This window comes from Dermacentor silvarum, chromosome 7 (genome assembly GCF_013339745.2).
Source record: "Dermacentor silvarum isolate Dsil-2018 chromosome 7, BIME_Dsil_1.4, whole genome shotgun sequence".
Lineage (NCBI taxonomy): Eukaryota > Metazoa > Arthropoda > Arachnida > Ixodida > Ixodidae > Dermacentor > Dermacentor silvarum.
Genome location: NC_051160.1, coordinates 57,885,941 through 57,902,373, shown reverse-complemented (window position 1 = coordinate 57,902,373; position 16,433 = coordinate 57,885,941).

The window sequence follows — 16,433 nt, the reverse complement described above, 5'->3', positions numbered from 1 at the left end:
TGTAGATAGCAGCTGTATTCAACGCAGCCGTAGCTGTGACCGTCGATGAATTTACGGCATGTGCTCAGTCCACACAAGCTCGCCCGTCGCGTCCAGAAATCAGCACAGGAACATTTGATAAATGCAGAGCCAAGACGACCTCAGCAACGGGATGGCTCCTAAAAGTACAACTGCTGAGTTTAGGCGTTGCACGACTGCCTCAACTGCCACTGCCAAATGGTCCGAGATGCTGCTGAAGCTTGCTTATATGTCCTTCGAGGTAGATCGTAGCTGTATTCAACGCAGCCGTAGCTGTGACCGTCGATGAATTTGCGGCACGTGCTCAGTCCACACAAGCTCGCCCGTCGCGTCCAGAAATCAGCACAGGAACATTTGATAAATGCAGAGCCAAGACGACCTCAGCAACGGGATGGCTCCTAAAAGTACAACTGCTGAGTTTAGGCGTTGCACGACTGCCTCAACTGCTACTGCCAAATGGTCCGAGATACTGCTGAAGCTTGCTTATATGTCCTTCTAGGTAGATCGTAGCTGTATTCAACACAGCCGTAGCTGTGACCGTCGATGAATTTGCGGCACGTGCTCAGTCCACACAAGCTCGCCCGTCGCGTCCAGAAATCAGCACAGGAACATTTGATAAATGCAGAGCCAAGACGACCTCAGCAACGGTATGGCTCCTAAAACTACAACTGCTGAGTTTAGGCGTTGCACGACTGCCTCAACTGCCACTGCCAAATGGTCCGAGATGCTGCTGAAGCTTGCTTATATGTCCTTCGAGGTAGATCGTAGCTGTATTCAACGCAGCCGTAGCTGTGACCGTCGATGAATTTGCGGCACGTGCTCAGTCCACACAAGCTCGCCCGTCGCGTCCAGAAATCAGCACAGGAACATTTGATAAATGCAGAGCCAAGACGACCTCAGCAACGGGATGGCTCCTAAAAGTACAACTGCTCAGTTTAGGCGTTGCACGACTGCCTCAACTGCCACTGCCAAATGGTCCGAGATGCTGCTGAAGCTTGCTTACATCTCCTTCGAGGTAGATCGTAGCGGTATTCAACGCAGCCGTAGCTGTGACCATCGATGAATTTGCGGCACGTGCTCAGTCCACACAAGCTCGCCCGTCGCGTTCAGAAATCAGCACAGGAACATTTGATAAATGCACAGCCAAGACGACCTCAGCAACGGTATGGCTCCTAAAAGTACAACTGCTGAGTTTAGGCGTTGCACGACTTCCTCAACTGCCACTGCCAAATGGTCCGATATGCTGCTGAAGCTTGCTTATATGTCCTTCGAGGTAGATCGTAGCTGTATTCAACGCAGCCGTAGCTGTGACCGTCGATGAATTTGCGGCACGTGCTCAGTCCACACAAGCTCGCCCGTCGCGTCCAGGAATCAGCACAGGAACATTTGATAAATGCAGAGCCAAGACGACCTCAGCAACGGTATGGCTCCTAAAAGTACAACTGCTGAGTTTAGGCGTTGCACGACTGCCTCAACTGCCACTGCCAAATGGTCCGAGATGCTGCTGAAGCTTGCTTATATGTCCTTCGAGGTAGATCGTAGCTGTATTCAACGCAGCCGTAGCTGTGACCGTCGATGAATTTGCGGCACGTGCTCAGTCCACACAAGCTCGCCCGTCGCGTCCAGAAATCAGCACAGGAACATTTGATAAATGCAGAGCCAAGACGACCTCAGCAACGGGATGGCTCCTAAAAGTACAACTGCTGAGTTTAGGCGTTGCACGACTGCCTCAACTGCCACTGCCAAATGGTACGAGATGCTGCTGAAGCATGCTTATATGTCCTTCGAGGTAGATCGTAGCTGTATTCAACGCAGCCGTAGCTGTGACCGTCGATGAATTTGCGGCACGTGCTCAGTCCACACAAGCTCGCCCGTCGCGTCCAGAAATCAGCACAGGAACATTTGATAAATGCAGAGCCAAAACGACCTCAGCAACGGTATGGCTCCTAAAAGTACAACTGCTGAGTTTAGGCGTTGCACGACTGCCTCAACTGCCACTGCCAAATGGTCCGAGATGCTGCTGAAGCTTCCTTATATGTCCTTCGAGGTAGACCGTAGCTGTATTCAACGCAGCCGTAGCTGTGACCGTCGATGAATTGGCAGCATGTGCTCAGTCCACACAAGCTCGCCCGTCGCGTCCAGAAATCAGCACAGGAACATTTGATAAATGCAGAGCCAAGACGACCTCAGCAACGGTACGGCTCCTAAAAGTACAACTGCTGAGTTTAGGCGTTGCACGACAGCCTCAACTGCCACTGCCAAATGGTCCGAGATGCTGCTGAAGCTTCCTTATATGCCCTTCGAGGTAGATCGCAGCTGTATTCAACGCAGCCGTAGCTGTGACCGTCGATGAATTTACGGCACTGTGCTCAGTCCACACAAGCTCGCCCGTCGCGTCCAGAAATCAGCACAGGAACATTTGATAAATGCAGAGCCAAGACGACCTCAGCAACGGGATGGCTCCTAAAAGTACAACTGCTGAGTTTAGGCGTTGCACGACTGCCTCAACTGCCACTGCCAAATGGTCCGAGATGCTGCTGAAGCTTGCTTATATGTCCTTCGAGGTAGATCGTAGCTGTATTCAACGCAGCCGTAGCTGTGACCGTCGATGAATTTGCGGCACGTGCTCAGTCCACACAAGCTCGCCCGTCGCGTCCAGAAATCAGCACAGGAACATTTGATAAATGCAGAGCCAAGACGACCTCAGCAACGGGATGGCTCCTAAAAGTACAACTGCTGAGTTTAGGCGTTGCACGACTGCCTCAACTGCCACTGCCAAATGGTCCGACATGCTGCTGAAGCTTGCTTATATGTCCTTCTAGGTAGATCGTAGCTGTATTCAACACAGCCGTAGCTGTGACCGTCGATGAATTTGCGGCACGTGCTCAGTCCACACAAGCTCGCCCGTCGCGTCCAGAAATCAGCACAGGAACATTTGATAAATGCAGAGCCAAGACGACCTCAGCAACGGTATGGCTCCTAAAAGTACAACTGCTGAGTTTAGGCGTTGCACGACTGCCTCAACTGCCACTGCCAAATGGTCCGAGATGCTGCTGAAGCTTGCTTATATGTCCTTCGAGGTAGATCGTAGCTGTATTCAACGCAGCCGTAGCTGTGACCGTCGATGAATTTGTGGCACGTGCTCAGTCCACACAAGCTCGCCCGTCGCGTCCAGAAATCAGCACAGGAACATTTGATAAATGCAGAGCCAAGACGACCTCAGCAACGGGATGGCTCCTAAAAGTACAACTGCTGAGTTTAGGCGTTGCACGACTGCCTCAACTGCCACTGCCAAATGGTCCGAGATGCTGCTGAAGCTTGCTTACATCTCCTTCGAGGTAGATCGTAGCTGTATTCAACGCAGCCGTAGCTGTGACCATCGATGAATTTGCGGCACGTGCTCAGTCCACACAAGCTCGCCCGTCGCGTCCAGAAATCAGCACAGGAACATTTGATAAATGCACAGCCAAGACGACCTCAGCAACGGTATGGCTCCTAAAAGTACAACTGCTGAGTTTAGGCGTTGCACGACTGGCTCAACTGCCACTGCCAAATGGTCCGAGATGCTGCTGAAGCTTGCTTATATGTCCTTCGAGGTAGATCGTAGCTGTATTCAACGCAGCCGTAGCTGTGACCGTCGATGAATTTGCGGCACGTGCTCAGTCCACACAAGCTCGCCCGTCGCGTCCAGAATCAGCACAGGAACATTTGATAAATGCAGAGCCAAGACGACCTCAGCAACGGTATGGCTCCTAAAAGTACAACTGCTGAGTTTAGGCGTTGCACGACTGCCTCAACTGCCACTGCCAAATGGTCCGAGATGCTGCTGAAGCTTGCTTATATGTCCTTCGAGGTAGATCGTAGCTGTATTCAACGCAGCCGTAGCTGTGACCGTCGATGAATTTGCGGCACGTGCTCAGTCCACACAAGCTCGCCCGTCGCGTCCAGAAATCAGCACAGGAACATTTGATAAATGCAGAGCCAAGACGACCTCAGCAACGGTATGGCTCCTAAAAGTAAAAACTGCGGAGTTTAGGCGTTGCACAAATGCCGAAACTGCCAGTGCAAAATGGTCCGAGACGCTGCTGAAGCTTCCTTATATGCCCTTCGATATAGATCACAGCTGTATTCAACGCAGCCGTAGCTGTGACCGTCGATGAATTGGCAGCACGTGCTCAGTCCACACAAGCTCGCCCGTCACGTCCAGAAATCAGCACAGGAACATTTGATAAATGCAGAGCAAGACGACCTCAGCAACGGTATGCCTCCTGAAAGTACAAGTGCAGAGTTTAGGCGTTGCACAAGTGCCGCAACTGCCACTTCCAAATGGTCCGAGATGCTGCTGAAGCTTCCTTATATGCCCTTCGAGGTAGATCGCAGCTGTATTCAACGCAGCCGTAGCTGTGACCGTCGATGAATTGGCAGCACGTGCTCAGTCCACACAAGCTCGCCCGTCGCGTCCAGAAATCAGCACAGGAACATTTGATAAATGCAGAGCCAAGACGACCTCAGCAACAGTATGGCTCCTGAAAGTACAAGTGCATGAGTTTAGGCGTTGCACAACTGCCGCAACTGCCACTTCCAAATGGTCCGAGATGCTGCTGAAGCTTCCTTATATGCCCTTCGAGGTAGATCGCAGCTGTATTCAACGCAGCCGTAGCTGTGACCGTCGATGAATTGGCAGCACGTGCTCAGTCCACACAAGCTCGCCCGTCACGTCCAGAAATCAGCACAGGAACATTTGATAAATGCAGAGCCAAGACGACTTTAGCAACAGTATGGCTCCTGAAAGTACAAGTGCAGAGTTTAGGCGTTGCACAACTGCCGCAACTGCCACTTCCAAATGGTCCGAGATGCTGCTGAAGCTTCCTTATATGCCCTTCGAGGTAGATCGCAGCTGTATTCAACGCAGCCGTAGCTGTGACCGTCGATGAATTGGCAGCACGTGCTCAGTCCACACAAGCTCGCCCGTCACGTCCAGAAATCAGCACAGGAACATTTGATAAATGCAGAGCCAAGACGACTTAGCAACAGTATGGCTCCTGAAAGTACAAGTGCAGAGTTTAGGCGTTGCACAACTGCCGCAACTGCCACTTCCAAATGGTCCGAGATGCTGCTGAAGCTTCCTTATATGCCCTTCGAGGTAGATCGCAGCTGTATTCAACGCAGCCGTAGCTGTGACCGTCGATGAATTGGCAGCACGTGCTCAGTCCACACAAGCTCGCCCGTCACGTCCAGAAATCAGCACAGGAACATTTGATAAATGCAGAGCCAAGACGACTTTAGCAACAGTATGGCTCCTGAAAGTACAAGTGCAGAGTTTAGGCGTTGCACAACTGCCGCAACTGCCACTTCCAAATGGTCCGAGATGCTGCTGAAGCTTCCTTATATGCCCTTCGAGGTAGATCGCAGCTGTATTCAACGCAGCCGTAGCTGTGACCGTCGATGAATTGGCAGCACGTGCTCAGTCCACACAAGCTCGCCCGTCGCGTCCAGAAATCAGCACAGGAACATTTGATAAATGCAGAGCCAAGACGACTTTAGCAACAGTATGGCTCCTGAAAGTACAAGTGCAGAGTTTAGGCGTTGCACAACTGCCGCAACTGCCACTTCCAAATGGTCCGAGATGCTGCTGAAGCTTCCTTATATGCCCTTCGAGGTAGATCGCAGCTGTATTCAACGCAGCCGTAGCTGTGACCGTCGATGAATTCGCAGCACGTGCTCAGTCCACACAAGCTCGCCCGTCGCGTCCAGAATCAGCCCAGGAACATTTGATAAATGCAGAGCCAAGACGACTTAGCAACAGTATGGCTCCTGAAAGTACAAGTGCAGAGTTTAGGCGTTGCACAACTGCCGCAACTGCCACTTCCAAATGGTCCGAGATGCTGCTGAAGCTTCCTTATATGCCCTTCGAGGTAGATCGCAGCTATATTCAACGCAGCCGTAGCTGTGACCGTCGATGAATTGGCAGCACGTGCTCAGTCCACACAAGCTCGCCCGTCGCGTCCAGAAATCAGCCCAGGAACATTTGATAAATGCAGAGCCAAGACGACCTCAGCAACGGTATGGCTCCTGAAAGCTCAAATGCTGAGTTTAGGCGTTGCACAACTGCCACAACTGCCACTTCCAATTGATCCGAGACGCTGCTGGAGCTTCCTTATATGCCCTTCGATGTAGATCGCAGCTGTATTCAACGCAGCCGTAGCTGTGACCGTCTATAAATTTGCAGCACGTGCTCAGTCCACACAAGCTTGCCCATCGCGTCCAGATATCATCAAAGGAACATTTGATAAATGCAGAGCCAAGACGACCTCAGCAACAGTATGGCTCCTGAAAGTACAAGTGCTGATTGTAGACGTTGCACAACTGCCTCAACTGCCACTTCCAATTGATCCGAGACGATGCTGAAGCTTCCTTATATGCCCTTCGAGGTAGATCGCAGCTGTATTCAACGCAGCCGTAGCTGTGACCGTCGATGAATTGGCAGCACGTGCTCAGTCCACACAAGCTTGCCCGTCGCGTCCAGGTATCATCAAAGGAACATTTGATAAATGCAGAGCCAAGACGACCTCAGCAACAGTATGGCTCCTGAAAGTACAAGTGCAGAGTTTAGGCGTTGCACAACTGCCGCAACTGCCACTTCCAAATGGTCCGAGATGCTGCTGAAGCTTCCTTATATGCCCTTCGAGGTAGATCGCAGCTGTATTCAACGCAGCCGTAGCTGTGACCGTCGATGAATTGGCAGCACGTGCTCAGTCCACACAAGCTTGCCCATCGCGTCCAGATATCATCAAAGGAACATTTGATAAATGCAGAGCCAAGACCACCTAAGCAACAGTATGGCTCCTGAAAGTACAAGTGCTGATTGTAGACGTTGCACAACTGCCTCAACTACCACTGCCAAATGGTCCGAGATACTGCTGAAGCTTCCTTATATGCCCTTCGAGGTAGATCGCAGCTGTATTCAACACAGCCGTAGTTGTGACCATCGATGAATTGGCAGCACGTGCTCAGTCCACACAAGCTCGCCCGTCACGTCCAGAAATCAGCACAGGAACATTTGATAAATGCAGAGCCAAGACGACTTTAGCAACAGTATGGCTCCTGAAAGTTCAAGTGCTGAGTTTAGGCGTTGCACAACTGCCACAACTGCCACTTCCAATTGATCCGAGACGCTGCTGAAGCTTCCTTATATGCCCTTCGAGGTAGATCGCAGCTGTATTCAACGCAACCGTAGCCGTGACCGTCGATGAATTGGCAGCACGTGCTCAGTCCACACAAGCTCGCCCGTCACGTCCAGAAATCAGCACAGGAACATTTGATAAATGCAGAGCCAAGACGACTTTAGCAACAGTATGGCTCCTGAAAGTACAAGTGCAGAGTTTAGGCGTTGCACAACTGCCGCAACTGCCGCAACTGCCACTTCCAAATGGTCCGAGATGCTGCTGAAGCTTCCTTATATGCCCTTCGAGGTAGATCGCAGCTGTATTCAACGTAGCCGTAGCTGTGACCGTCGATGAATTGGCAGCACGTGCTCAGTCCACACAAGCTCGCCCGTCGCGTCCAGAAATCAGCCCAGGAACATTTGATAAATGCAGAGCCAAGACGACCTCAGCAACAGTATGGCTCCTGAAAGTACAAGTGCTGATTGTAGACGTTGCACAACTGCCTCAACTACCACTGCCAAATGGTCCGAGATGCTGCTGAAGCTTCCTTATATGCCCTTCGAGGTAGATCGCAGCTGTATTCAACACAGCCGTAGTTGTGACCATCGATGCAATTGGCAGCACGTGCTCAGTCCACACAAGCTCGCCCATCACGTCCAGAAATCAGCACAGGAACATTTGATAAATGCAGAGCCAAGACGACTTTAGCAACAGTATGGCTCCTGAAAGTACAAGTGCAGAGTTTAGGCGTTGCACAACTGCCGCAACTGCCACTTCCAAATGGTCCGAGATGCTGCTGAAGCTTCCTTATATGCCCTTCGAGGTAGATCGCAGCTGTATTCAACGCAGCCGTAGCTGTGACCGTCGATGAATTGGCAGCACGTGCTCAGTCCACACAAGCTCGCCCGTCGCGTCCAGAATTAAGCACAGGAACATTTGATAAATCCAGAGACAAGACGGCCCAAGCAATGATATGGCCCCTGAAAGTACTACCGCAGAGTGTAGGCGTTTCGCCGCTGCCGCAACTGACACTGCCAAATCGTGGATGAGTTTGGTATTGAGCACAATGTTTCTGGCTTCCGCTAACATTGAAGGGCAGCCAGCAAACATAAACTGATGGTTTAAAGCAGTAACAGTGCACGACATAGAATTTCGGCACGCGACTCGCTTCCTTTTGAAAGCAATTTCAGAGGACACAGACCGAGACAAGATATCCGGCTGCAGTGGTATCACACGAGTGACGTAAGTCAAATGAAATGCACGCCTTTGCTTGACATATTACGGTAGCTCGCTCTACAAACTCCAACAGAAGCCATACATGGCTTTTGCTGAAGCCCGCTTCTAATTTTCTGCTTGGGGAACTACTCCAATGCTGAAAGCGTTTCCTCAAAATATGTTCTTGTTTTCGTTGGTTATGCGTCTTCTCGGCGGGGTTTGCCCATGTATATAGAAAATAAACATATACTTTGGGTATATATTTGTGCATTACGTGTTATTCAGTCGCCCACTAACATATCTACCTGTGTACGACTCTATGCTTACGACTGCGTAATCTGTCGGACATATAAATAAGACTTATCACACAACTCTGCAACGGCACCTCAATTTTGTGCAGCAATAGTGCAAGAGTTGGCAAATAAAACAGGACCAATCTAAGTATCGTATAGTTGCGTTTACCGAGAAGCGCGCTCTTTCCGTGTTTCAGTAGATTATTTGTACCGTTCAAACTAGGTATTCAAAAGAATCTGTATATAGACACTTAGCCATTAATTGTTGCTTCACTCTTTCCCGGTCAGCTCATGTAGACAAAGTATGTGCGAAAGCTAATAAAACAATACGCGTTTACGTCGACATCTGCTTTCCCTTCACCTGCTGTTCGACAACTGGCTTATCAAACCTAGATTGCGCCCCCACCCTGCATATATTTGTGTCACTAGTGTCATGGAAACTGTTTATGCTAGAATTGGGAACATTTACAGGACCGCACCGCCTGGTTCATTACCTTTAATCCTGATCGTTATTCGGGCGTTACTCTAATTCAACGTTGCAATCCCATTGTTAACGTGGACACCCTCTTTCTCTCACCCTTCTATGCCTATTTCCAAAGCAATACTACGGTTCACGATGCGCTTGTTTAAAGCTAGACGTTTGTTTCGCAGTTTTTGTCGTCTTCATTATTATCTGAGTTTTAATCGAAGTTCCAGTCATGCGCAATCATTGAACTTTTCCACCTGGAATTGTGCTTTCAAATCACGCAATCGTCTTCCCAGCTAATTTTAAAGCGCAGCTCTTAGGTCCCCGTTCCTGCGTTGAACGTCGGCGTCCCTCGGCTTGTCTCGGTGTACCTGAGCTAACGAGCACAGCTATGGATGAAAGAGTGAACGCGGAGTGCAGCGGGTGATAAAAGACGGAGAAATGAAAGAGTGCGAGGAGGAAAGCAGAGGAGGAGAGTATGACGAAAGGGTGAGCGGGAAAGCGGAGATCCGCACGAGACATTCTCCACGATGGTGACCAGGCACGCGGTGTACGCGTCCGCCGATACCATATATGGCAAAAAGCGCTGGGGTGAGCTTCGGGCCCACTGCGCATGCGTTACTTCACCTGCGCCGGGTTGACGCTTTCTTTCCGAACAATGGCGATGCAAACGCTGGAAATGCTTCGTTTTCCCCTGCGGCTAAATGAGCTGCCCAAACAGAGGCTCAGCGCCACCACCGAGAGGACAATGTCCTTCAGAATCAAATTCTTTGCCACAATATTCAAAACGCATGAACAGCTGCGCTGAAAATTCGCATTTGGGAGTATCGTAATCGTCGGTAAATTTTTAGGGACAAATAATTCAATTTTATTTCTGTAAAAAATTGCGACAGCAAATGTTGTCTTTTATTACGAGGTCCTTTCAGATGCACTTAATATATTTCTGCATAGGAGTACCTGTATTATTAAGCTAGAAATTATTAGTACACTCCTGGCGCTTCTGGTGTCGTCGTCGCCACGAGGTTCCGTATAAAGTTAAAGGGCGATAAAATTCTCGCCACGCGCCATATGCTGTATATGCGAGGGTGAGCCCGTGATCGCGGCTCATGGCGCTTTCCATTAGGCGAACAGGAGCAAGGGGAACGAGCAGCCAGAGCAGCACACGGGAGCAGCGTGGACGTGTGCTCTCGTCTGCCGAATGGAACATTCGCGCTCCTCCGAGGGCAGAGCAAATAGGGGGAGTGAGTGACGTCAAGCGTAATTTTACCAAGTTTTTCCCGCGCTCGCTTCGCGGAACATTTCGCGCGCTCACGCTGTTTACGCGCAGTTATTCCGCGCCAGTTCGGTCAGTGCATGTAGGTGGTTTTGTGTCTGCCTTCTGCATGATTATCAATAAATAAGCTCTGCGGATGTCCATGGCCATGATAAAGGGGTCACCGCTGTCCTCTACACCAGGTAAGCATCGTGTCTCCGAAAAATTAGCTGCGAAAACTAAGAGCGTCAATCTCTCGGCTTTGTTTGTGCTAACCACGGTTGTTATCGAATCCTTGGTCATGTGGGAAAACATTTTTGAGCACTGTGCTTGCAATATGACAGATCTTGTGGCTGCCTTCTTTTTAGCCCCATCTTGGACTTACGTTTTTCTCGTTTAACTTCTGCAAGTGCCCGTAAGAGGCTATCTTCTCTAGATGTTCCACTGCAGACTGCGGCTGCAGTAGGGTTCTGATACTTATTAGCCTGAGTGCTCAGACGCGTGGCCTGAACTTGGCTATCAGGCGAGTCACCGTTGTGAATTCAGGTGTTGTGGAGGACACAACATGCGAGAATAAATTTTGTCATATCTTCTACTGAGGTGAGTTCAAAACGCTGTCGCTGCCGAAACCTACCCTTCAACTCCCCAAACGCATTTTCAGTTAGCACTCGGGTAGATGAATGTTTGGTGTTAAATGCCTTGTAAAAGGCATGGAGGCCTCCATAGTCTCGAGTGGGAGTCACCAGAAACTCGCGAGATGGGTACGCTGCATCCCGAAGAATGTGGTATTTTCCAGCGCATAGTTGAGGCAGTTTTTTTTTTCGAAATGGATCAAAGCCGGACGATCCTGGAGTCGTGAGCTTTACTGAGTGCACCAGTGCTGTCATCAAGGAATATTTTCCGGTTATCACATATTCCCTGCAGCGTCAACTATGGGTAGTGGTGCCTCTTTACGTACACTGACTGCACTTTACCAGCAGGGCCCCTAAACGGAATATAGCTACCTGTAATTACAGCCAATAGTGTCTGGAAAACCGGAAGCCTAAAAGACGAGAAAGAATGTTAGAAAGTTTCACAAAAAGTGAGAAAGGATCTAAGAAAGTATCAAGTGATGTTGCGCCCAAATTCTTCAAGCTTCAAACACATCTCATTGCCCAAAATGTCAAAGCCATGAATGTCACTGCATTTTAGAATACAGCGTGGCTGTGTGGCCTAACTAGGCCATACAGCCACGCTTCCGGAGCATGCATTCATACGAACCACATGATTGCGTTCGAGCGTCGTAGTCTTCGACGAAAAAAAAAAAGAAAATTGTGATACGTAATCGAGGCGAGGCCCCAGCCCTGCACGGATTTGTTGTGAAAACAGTCGTACCCCTCTTAATGGCCGTTTCACATGGTGTGATTTCCGTCGCACCGGAAGTGCGATTTCCGTCGCATGTGACGATAATCGCAGTCGCAGGGCCGATTCTGCAATTTTCGGCTGCGACCAACCGGTTGGTCGCAATGTCGCAGCGATCGATGCGATTTTCCGTCGAAATTGCGCCGAGAACTATTTCGCGGTCTGTTTTGGAAACTCGCGTCGGTCGCTCTACACAACGTTTATAGATACATTTTTGTTTATAAATGTTGGCTCAGCAAGCCTCGAAGAGTGGAACTAATTGAGTGGAACCGTGGATTCCGCAATCGGTACTTACCATCAGCACCGACACGCGAACAGTGCAGATAAAAAAAATCGTAGGTCGGATTCGGTTATGTGATTTCTATGCGTTCGTTGACACGCTACGCTGCTAATCACGCGAAGCTGTTTTTTAGGTTGGCTTCGGGTGCTGGTAGTACGTACTTTTGCCTGATTTTCCGTTATTCACACACGCGGCGAGTTGGTCAATACTACAGGTGTGCCTCACGGGAAGGAATGGCCTTCGGATGTCGTCCCAATTTTCTGGTTGTAGAGAGAACCCGCGATATACGAAAACGGCACAGCTTTGGCGTGGTATGCTTTTACGGACGGAACAATTTAAAGAATATGCAACTACGGACAAATTCTATGGTCAATAGGTCACGCTATATGCGCGGCCATTTAGTTTCAGTCGGTTGGTTTAGGCTTTCATGCGCATTTTCCCCAACGAATTACCTCATTTCAAGGTTCTGTTACTTCCGCTGTGAGACCCGATGGCTTATAAAGCTCGCAAAGCGAACATGCAAAGTATATATCGTAAATAATGTCCTACAATAGCATGTTTAACGCTTTGACTGGGAATAAATAGCATTGTCAATCTGTTTTCGAAGCAATGTTTAAACAATTTTTTTTTTTCATTTTTCTGATGTATCATTTTTCTCCTGCACAAAAACCAATAACCCTTGAGTGTGTTGCAGACTTTGTATCCTTACTGAATCTTTATTAACCCTCACATTAAAAGGTAATTGCAGATTTTGCTTACTGCATTGCATCGAATTGCTTTTGTTTATGCTGGTTGTAACATATCGCAGTACTCTAAGAAACTACTTCATCATAAACATCCTTTCCTTTTCTTGCTTCTCTGTCTCTACTTCCTGTAAAACACATGCAATAATGCGAAAAGCAGGCAAACACCTTGTTTTTATAAGCAGTAGATAACTCATTAAACAAAAGCAGATCAAAATTGTGCAGTGAATTCAGCCGGTTGCATTCCTTCGTGTGAATGATAGCATCTTTTCAAGTGTGGGTGGGTCTTGCATCTCCACAGCTCATAAAGTGTGCAGACTCATCACGAGGCATAGGTATTGCCCATCAAGATGGAGGCAATGTTGCTAATGAGTCTACACTTACATGTAATACTGCATAAACTCGTATAACCATATCCCATCATTACTTAGTCGAGCTTGCTCAGAGTCATATTCACCAAAATTATACTTGTCCGAGCTTGCTCCGACTCATATTCACCAAAATTATACTCGGCCGAGCTTGATCTGACTAATATTCACGAAGATTCTACTTAGGCAAGCTTGCACGGAGTCATATTAACCAAAAATCTACTTAGCCGAGCTTGCTCTGACTCATATTTACCAACATTCTACTCAACTTAGCTTGCTCTGACCTATATTCATCAAAATTCTACTTAGGCGAGCTTGCACTGAGTCATATTCACCAAAAATGTACTTGCCGAGCTTGCTTTGACTCATATTCACTAAAATTATACTCAGATGAGCTTGCCCTGACTACCACATGACAATGTTCACTAAAAGTTTACTCAACCGAGCTTGCTCTTTCTCGTATTCCCCAAAATTCTACTCAGTCAGGCTCACACGAACTCAGACTCATGGTTAGTTCGAAGTCTTAGTGAGCCGACGTTTGAGTGAGTTCACCATGCTATGTGTAAGAGCAATTGACACCGTAAGACAATTTGAAAACAAGCTGAAGCAAATCATGTCCTAAACAAGATTTTTTACATTATGTTGGATATAAAAAATACTGTGTTCATTGTCTCTGCATATTGCTGTTGTATTTGTACTCTTGTTAGTTCCCTTGTGTTTTATGAATGTATGCTCAAAAAGACAGTATTTGATGTATAATTTGCGCGCATTGTGTATAATGCACATTATGTTATTATATATATATATTTTCTGTGCTGTACCCCACCCCTGTAACGGCCTCCGGGCCAACAGTATGCCTAAATAAATAAAAAAAATACTGCATATGCGATGACAACCGCTATAGGGTCTTGCTGATAGGTCCTCTTGTAATTTGTTGTACCGCAGGAAGAACGACACGGGCATAAAACACACACGAGACAGCACACAGCGCTTAACGACCACTTGCGAACCGCTGTTTACGCCCGCCATTTCTCCTAGTATTGAACTTCATAAACCGCTGTTGCGCACTCCAACACAAATGAAACTTTGAAGCGTTTTTTAAATTACAAAATGCACGTAGTATTTGGTCCTAATAAAGATAGCTCAATTATATTATAACGCGCACGTCTTTTTCATTACATTAAAGGAATTATGCGTCGTGTGTGACAAAACCTGGTAGCAAGCAACACTGGGCGTCGCACCTGTCGCATTATTGAAATCGCAGCCATGTGAATGAGCCCTCAAAAAATCGCATTGCGACGCGTGCGATGGCACCAATTTTTTTCGCTCCAGTCGCAGCATGTGAAACGGCCTTAACTCCGCCGCTGGCGACGGAGCACCGAGAACTGCTCTCGGCTGCTCTCGGGGCCGAAAAAGTGTTCCTCCTCGACCAATGAAACATGATGCCCCTGCTCCTGCCCGACCACTGGAAGGCGCCGGAACCCGCGAGAGCACTTTGAGCGCAGTGAGAAGTGCTCCTGTTCGCCCAATGGAAAGCGGGATCAGTCTCGCAAACGCAAAGGAGGGAAGCGTTAAGGAAGCGCACCGCCTTCCGTCGCGTGCAACGCTCCGGGGGAGGGGGACGGGAGGGGGGGAGTGCGCATTAGGGAAGTGTGGGGGGGGCGCTCCCCGGTGTCCGCACGCACGTGCCCAGGCCACGGTAACTTGAAAGACAGACAGATTCCGCCGTACGCTATGTTTTCGTGCCTTAGTTCGCGTTGACGCGAGAGGCAGCACGAATGTCAATTAGCTCGCCACTACCACCATCTTGCTGACTCCAGCGTTTTGACAGCGAGCTTCCGCGGTCATCGAGTGAGATGTGTTCATGTTTGCTTGTGCGCGCGTGACACCATGCCTGTTCATTCAGTTAGTATGTCTATGTTTACAGGTTTATACGGCCAATATCGTTACTTGGTAAAGCTGTCCACTAATTTGCTATTGCAATCGATGCTTCGCCTGTCGGGCGAAACTGCCACTTGTTTTTTTTTTTCTATACATTGTGTTACTCTTTTATGTAACACGTTTTAAGTTGATTGTTGCTTTAGCTATCTTTGGTGAAGATAGGCTTACCCATCAAAACATTCACCAGCCTTTGTGAGGCACCGTATGCCCGTTTATACAACTTCCCTACCACAGTGCGCTACTCTTATCTGTAGGCCAGTTTTTTGATCGCGCAGGGTTATGAGCACATAAATATATTGACAATCACCAGCCGAATACACTTCTTCATTACATAAAATAACCTTGAAGTTTGCGATTGCAGCAGTTCCTTTGTAGGGTACTTGTTTTTTGTACTAATATGGAATTCTTGTGGTTGGAGTTCCTATTATTATCAGAAGTTTATTTAATCATAGTGATGAGCACGAAAACAGCGTTATTAAAAATTAATGTTTACTTACATGTCAACTTGCAGTTTTCGGGGTTCTGCCTAAGCCTGATCACTGGAAGTCTCGCGACTTTTTCAAAACGTGATATCCAAAGGAACTCCAAGCCTGAGGACGTCTTCCAGTACCAAGACCCCCGAAAGGTAACCTTTCCTGCAATCGAGAATCGTTTCTACAACTAAAGCCCTAAAACAGTTGAGGATGAGGATAGCGACCCACGCGAGCGCAATTTTATCATTTTTTTTTTCTCTTTGATGGGTTGTCTACGTCCTGCTTGTCTGTTTTCGTATTTGCACTCCCTATTCCCATGGAATATTTCTAAAAGCGATATTCATATTAGTGCTTTTTTGCGATTAGCATTTTTCTGTCAGCAGCGTGGTCGCACCGTATCTTGAAAGCGATCTGCGATGCGGGCGAAGTGCGCGCGCGCGCAGGCCTCATCTTCAAAGCGATCTGCGATGGGGACAAATTGCATGCGCCGAGTGCCAGTAGCTTCGTATGCGCTCTGCTTTCGGCGTTTAGTTCGCGTTGAAGCGAGAGAAAAGAGCGCGAAGATCAATGTTCCCGCTGCTGCTATCGCGCTTACTCTCTCCGGCGTTTTCACAGCGAGTTCCCGCGGTCATCGAGCGAGATGTGTTCATGTTTACCTGTGCGCGCGTGACACCGTGTACGTGTATTTATTAGTAAGCGAATGTTTACAACTTTATACGGCCAATTAAACTACTATCCTTGCATCGTATAGCTCTCTACTAAATTGCTATCGCAATCGATGCTTCGCTTTCGGGCGAAACTACGACTTTATTTTTGA